This window comes from Thalassophryne amazonica, chromosome 18 (assembly GCF_902500255.1).
Source record: "Thalassophryne amazonica chromosome 18, fThaAma1.1, whole genome shotgun sequence".
Taxonomy (NCBI): domain Eukaryota; kingdom Metazoa; phylum Chordata; class Actinopteri; order Batrachoidiformes; family Batrachoididae; genus Thalassophryne; species Thalassophryne amazonica.
The window spans coordinates 56,489,237-56,495,236 of NC_047120.1; positions in this window are offsets into that span (position 1 = coordinate 56,489,237).

Here is a 6,000-nt window from a genome sequence, read left to right on the forward strand (position 1 = left end):
GTCTCTTCCTGTTGAGATAACTGCTGTCCCTTGATGCGCAGTGCCAAACCTATGAGGTCTGTCCCTGCTGTGTCCACATACTGGCTTGATTGTTCTGCCATGGTTACAGACTGAACAAGGCAGGACACAAATGCAGGACTCAGACACAGGAAGGATTGTTCAAAAGGCTTTAGTCGTAGTTCAGGCTGGATTTGGTACACGGTATAGCAAGCAACACAAGTCATGAAGTCATTACTAGTTAAAGTTAAAGGAATACTCGGCTCAATAGAGCTCTGACTCTTTGTCAGCCTGGCTACAGTGCTGAAAAGAAACCTGGGGTTGTTCTTATTTTCTTCAATTAGTGATGAGTAGTAAGATGTCCTAGCTTTACGGAGGGCTTTTTTATAGAGCAACAGACTCTTTTTCCAGGCTAAGTGAAGATCTTCTAAATTAGTGAGACGCCATTTCCTCTCCAACTTACGGGTTATCTGCTTTAAGCTGCGAGTTTGTGAGTTATACCACGGAGTCAGGCACTTCTGATTTAAGTCTCTCTTTTTCAGAGGAGCATCCAAAGTTGTCTTCAATGAGGATGTAAAACTATTGACGAGATACTCTATCTCACTCACAGAGTTTAGGTAGCTACTCTGCACTGTGTTGGTATATGGCATTAGAGAACATAAAGAAGGAATCATATCCTTAAACCTAGTTACAGCGCTTTCTGAAAGACTTCTAGTGTAATTAAACTTATTCCCCACTGCTGGGTAGTCCATCAGAGTAAATGTAAATGTTATTAAGAAATGATCAGACAGAAGGGAGTTTTCAGGGAATACTGTTAAGTCTTCAATTTCCATACCATAAGTCAGAACAAGATCTAAGGTATGATTAAAGTGGTGGGTGGACTCATTTACATTTTGAGCAAAGCCAATTGAGTCTAATAATAGATTAAATGCAGTGTTGAGGCTGTCATTCTCAGCATCTGTGTGGATGTTAAAATCGCCCACTATAATTATCTTATCTGAGCTAAGCACTAAGTCAGACAAAAGGTCTGAAAATTCACAGAGAAACTCACAGTAACGACAAGGTGGACGATAGATAATAACAAATAAAACTGTTTTTTTGGACTTCCAATTTGGATGGACAAGACTAAGAGTCAAGCTTTCAAATGAATTAAAGCTCTGTCTGGGTTTTGGATTAATTAATAAGCTGGAATGGAAGATTGCTGCTAATCCTCCACCTCAGCCCGTGCTACGAGCGTTCTGGCAGTTAGTGTGACTCTGGGGTGTTGACTCATTTAAACTAACATATTCATCCTGCTGTAACCAGGATTCTGTAAGGCAGAATAAATCAATATGTTGATCAATTATTATATCATTTACTAACAGGGACTTAGAAGAGAGAGACCTAATATTTAATAGACCACATTTAACTGTTTTAGTCTGTGGTGCAGTTGAAGGTGCTATTATTTTTTCTTTTTGAATTTTTATGCTTAAATAGATTTTTGCTGGTTATTGGTGGTCTGGTAGCAGGCACCGTCTCTACGGGGATGGGGTAATGAGGGGATGGCAGGGGAAGAGAAGCTGCAGAGAGGTGTGTAAGACTACAACTCTGCTTCCTGGTCCCAACCCTGGATAGTCACGGTTTGGAGGATTTAAGAAAATTGGCCAGATTTCTAGAAATGAGAGCTGCTCCATCCAAAGTGGGATGGATGCCGTCTCTCCTAACAAGACCAGGTTTTCCCCAGAAGCTTTGCCAATTATCTATGAAGCCCACCTCATTTTTTTGGACACCACTTAAACAGCCAGCAATTCAGGGAGAACATGCGGCTAAACATGTCACTCCCGGTCCGACTGGGGAGGGGCCCAGAGAAAACTACAAAGTCTGACATTGTTTTTGCAAAGTTACACACCGATTCAATGTTAATTTTAGTGACCTCCGATTGGCGTAACCGGGTGTCATTACTGCCGACGTGAATTACAATCTTACCAAATTTACGCTTAGCCTTAGCCAGCAGTTTCAAATTTCCTTCAATGTCACCTGCTCTGGCCCCCGGAAGACAATTGACTATGGTTGCTGGTGTCGCTAATTTCACATTTCTCAACACAGAGTCGCCAATAACCAGAGTTTGATCCTCGGCGGGTGTGTCGCCGAGTGGGGAAAAACGGTTAGAAATGTGAACGGGTTGGCGGTGTACATGGGGCTTCTGTTTAGGGCTACGCTTCCTCCTCACAGTCACCTAGTCGGCCTGCTTTCCCGGCTGCTCGGGATCTGCTGGAAGGGAACTAATGGCGGCTAAGCTTCCTTGGTCCGCACCGACTACAGGGGCCTGGCTAGCTGTAGAATTTTCCACGGTGCGGAGCCGAGTCTCCAATTTGCCCAGCCTGGCCTCCAAAGCTACGAATAAGCTACACTTATTACAAGTACCATTACTGCTAAAGGAGGCCGAGGAATAACTAAACATTTCACACCCAGAGCAGAAAAGTGCGGGAGAGACAGGAGAAGCTGCCATGCTAAACCGGCTAAGAGGTAGTAGCTGCGCTAAGCTAGCGGATTCCTAAAAACACACAAAGTGAATAATGTGTAAATAATTTAGATTCAGGTGATTCAGCAGACGGAGTGCTTTAGTTAAGGCACGTGAAGATTACACTGTGAAACAAATCGTTATCTAGTTATCTAGATCAATCTAACTGCGCAGATTAAACAGCTAACAGATACAGCAAAACACCGCTGTGCTCCGGAACAGGAAGTGATACAATACCGCAGTGAGAGCCAACCACCAGTAGAGGCCTCCAGTCACTTCGAACTCCAGTCACCACCTTCTACCTTCCTAAGGATCGATGCCATCAGTCACCTTTAGCTTCTCCTTGTCGCGTGTAAATGTTGCTTCATCTGATGAATCGCTGTACCGTGCATGGGGCATCAAAACGCAGGCATTTAATGCATTTTTAAAAGACATTTCGAATGTTTCTGCTTCTGCTTGCCCCACAAAATGGTATGATGCATAATGAGTAAAACCGATGAATGGAAAGGTGTGCGAGCAAGTGTGAAAGACTTTGTATATATGGAGATCCTGTCTAGGGTGTACCCTACTCACGCCTTATGACGGGGTGGATACCCCCCTCCCCCATCGCCATGATCTTTGATTGGAGTAAGTAGGTATAGAGGATGAATGAATGACAACTCATGAGGATATTGAGCAACCCGAGGTACCTGAGTTAACGTCACAGCTGTGGCAGACCCCAATGTTGAAGATGCATTTTTAAATGGGTTTTTAACAAGTCATTGCTCTGATATGTAATATATTCACATTCTATGCACATTTAGTTAAGTCACCAGCAACACATATCAGCCAAAACATCTGATAATTTAATTTAGCCCAAAAGTTAGCGTTGGCGTAGCTCTACTGTGGTATACACAAACAAAGGTTCCTGCAGGAATCCATATTGGTCTCCGTGGTCTTTCAGAAGGACGGAGGGTTCTGAACGCAGCAAAATTCCGGTCCGTTTTGCCAGTGTGTGCCTGCCTGGCAGGAACCAGCCAGCTGTTTCTGTTCCCAGGTGCTTTTACCCATGATTTCCAGCAAAGGGTGAGTGCTAGTTAGCGCTGAAGTGATACAATGGTGAATTCATGCGCTGCGTTTGGATGTATAAACCGTAACAATGCAGACAACAGGTCAGTCAGATTTTTGGACATCCCGAGAGTCATAACACGTGAAGTGCAAATTACAATTACAGTGCAAATTACAACGTTGATCCAAACAAACAGCATTATAAAATGTGCTCTGAACATTTTATCTCAGGTATGTATTTTTAGTTGATAATTCTCAAATGACCAACATTTGCACAAATGATTTAGTGTGTTCGCATAGCTTCAGCAATGGTGGGAAATTTAGCTCAATTGCTTATCTGGTGTTTTGGTTTTGCTATTTTTTGTCACTATCTAGACCAGGGGTGGGCAATCATGTGCCATGAAGGACCAAGACACTGCAGGTTTCCCTTTCTACCAATCACCTCAGCAGGTGTTTAATTGATGTTCAGGTGTTTATGTTCAGGGTTTATGTTGGTTGCAAGGAAAACCTGCACTGTCTTGGCTCTCATTGCCCACCCCTGATATAGACAAGTTCTTACTGGCGTAAGGGAAAAATGGTTGACATTTTCTTGAGACATTCTGGCCAATTTCAAGACACCCCAACTATAGCATTGTGATAATTGGGTATAAAACCTACAATATAAAAAAAAAAAAAGAATCTGGGGATTTCTTTCAGGTGCCTGGCAGGCCGGCCCCTTGGTAGTATATTGATTTATTTGAACTGAACTGGTAATCTGTGTTGGGAATATACTTTAAAAAAGTGTTGCGAGCAAGACTAAAGTTGAACAGTGTCTGCAAAACTCATCGCTTTCAAAACTTTTGCTGAGTACTATGTTATAGATTTCTTGAAAATAAATGTGGTTACTATTGTTTTGCAGGAAACAAAGCTGACTATGATAACACCAATCGTGACTGGAGACCATCTTTGCTTGGAACTTCAGAACCTAAAACACCATGTAGCAGCAGGAAGCGGTGCAAGGATGTCCCATGCATGGAATGAGCGAAAGGAGAGGTACCAGGCGGCTGAGAGCCTCCTGAGTCTGCAGGAGACTTCTGGCACAGAACACAGCAACCAGCAATACACGGATACCGATGGCAGTCGTACTACTGGTGTATGCTGGACTTTCCAGCTCCAAGGACCTTTTGACAGTGTCTTAGTGAGTGAGATACAAGCTGAAATAGATAGACTGTGGGAGGAGAACTATGGTGTTTTACCTTTGGTGATATAACACTTGAAACATTCAAGGATGAAGAAACTGTCCTGTACTACAAAGGTGTCAGATACAGTGGCTTGCAAAAGTATTCAGCCCCTTGGTATTTCAGGCATTTTAATTTGTTTGTCATTGCAAATACAAAAAGTAAATCAGGCTTCTCAATATAAAATTTTCTAAAATTAGCTTCCTTAGACTCAAACTGAAAACAAATCTCTACAACTTGATATAAATTAATTAAAAATATAAAAGCCAAGATGATGGGTTGCATAAGTAATCAGCCCCTATGGTATAATACTTGTAAATAATCAGTTAAATTGCCAGTTTTCTTCAGACAAGTCAGGAGTTGGATACATGAACATTTCCAAGTCACTAAATATGTCTTGAACTTTATTTACATCAGTTATGAAGAAATACAAACAATATGGCACCCTATGGTAAATCTGTGTGGAGTAGACAGTTCTCAAAAACTGAGTGACTGTGCAAGAAGGAGAACAGTGAGGAAAGACACCCAGACAACCCAGAAAAAGTTTTAGGCTTCTGTGGCTGTGATTGAAGAAATTGTGCACAGTGCAAATACTGCGTTTTGTATCTCCAGTTATAAAGCTTCATGATGAAGTAGTATAGAGGAGGGTCTTCTTTCACTAAAACATCAAATCTAGGCTTGCATCTCAGATGTACCTTCTGGCAAATTGTAGGTGAACTTTCAGGTCTTCTTTTTAAGTACGTAGTTGTATGCCTGCAACAACTTGTACATTGTCATCTCCAAAGTATGTGCACTTCGATGAGGTAGTAGTTGACAATGTCAGGGTGAGTCACCTCTGGCCACAGTAGCATGTCTGAACTGCAGTCACCAGCTTCTACTTCATAAGGATCAATGCCAGCAATCGCCTTCATTTGCGAGTCAATGTAGCTTCGTCCAAAGAATCCCGATAGCGTGTTTGGGGGTACTCCAGAAAATGCAATAGTTAAAATTTAGTCATACTGATAAACTACTTATAAGATTCTAAATCACAATTATAAGATACCGTGGTGGGATCACATGTTTTACAGCCTATAATATCATGCTTAAGCCAAACGCTGACTGCACCATGATGCTGGGAAGGCAAACAAAGCGTCCGTGCACAGGTCGGTCTGTGTGATAATGGCAGTGAGTCAATAGTTTTATCTCAAAGCTGCTATTGTAGAGGAGGCTGGGCTACACTCAATGACACACCTCTGTTCT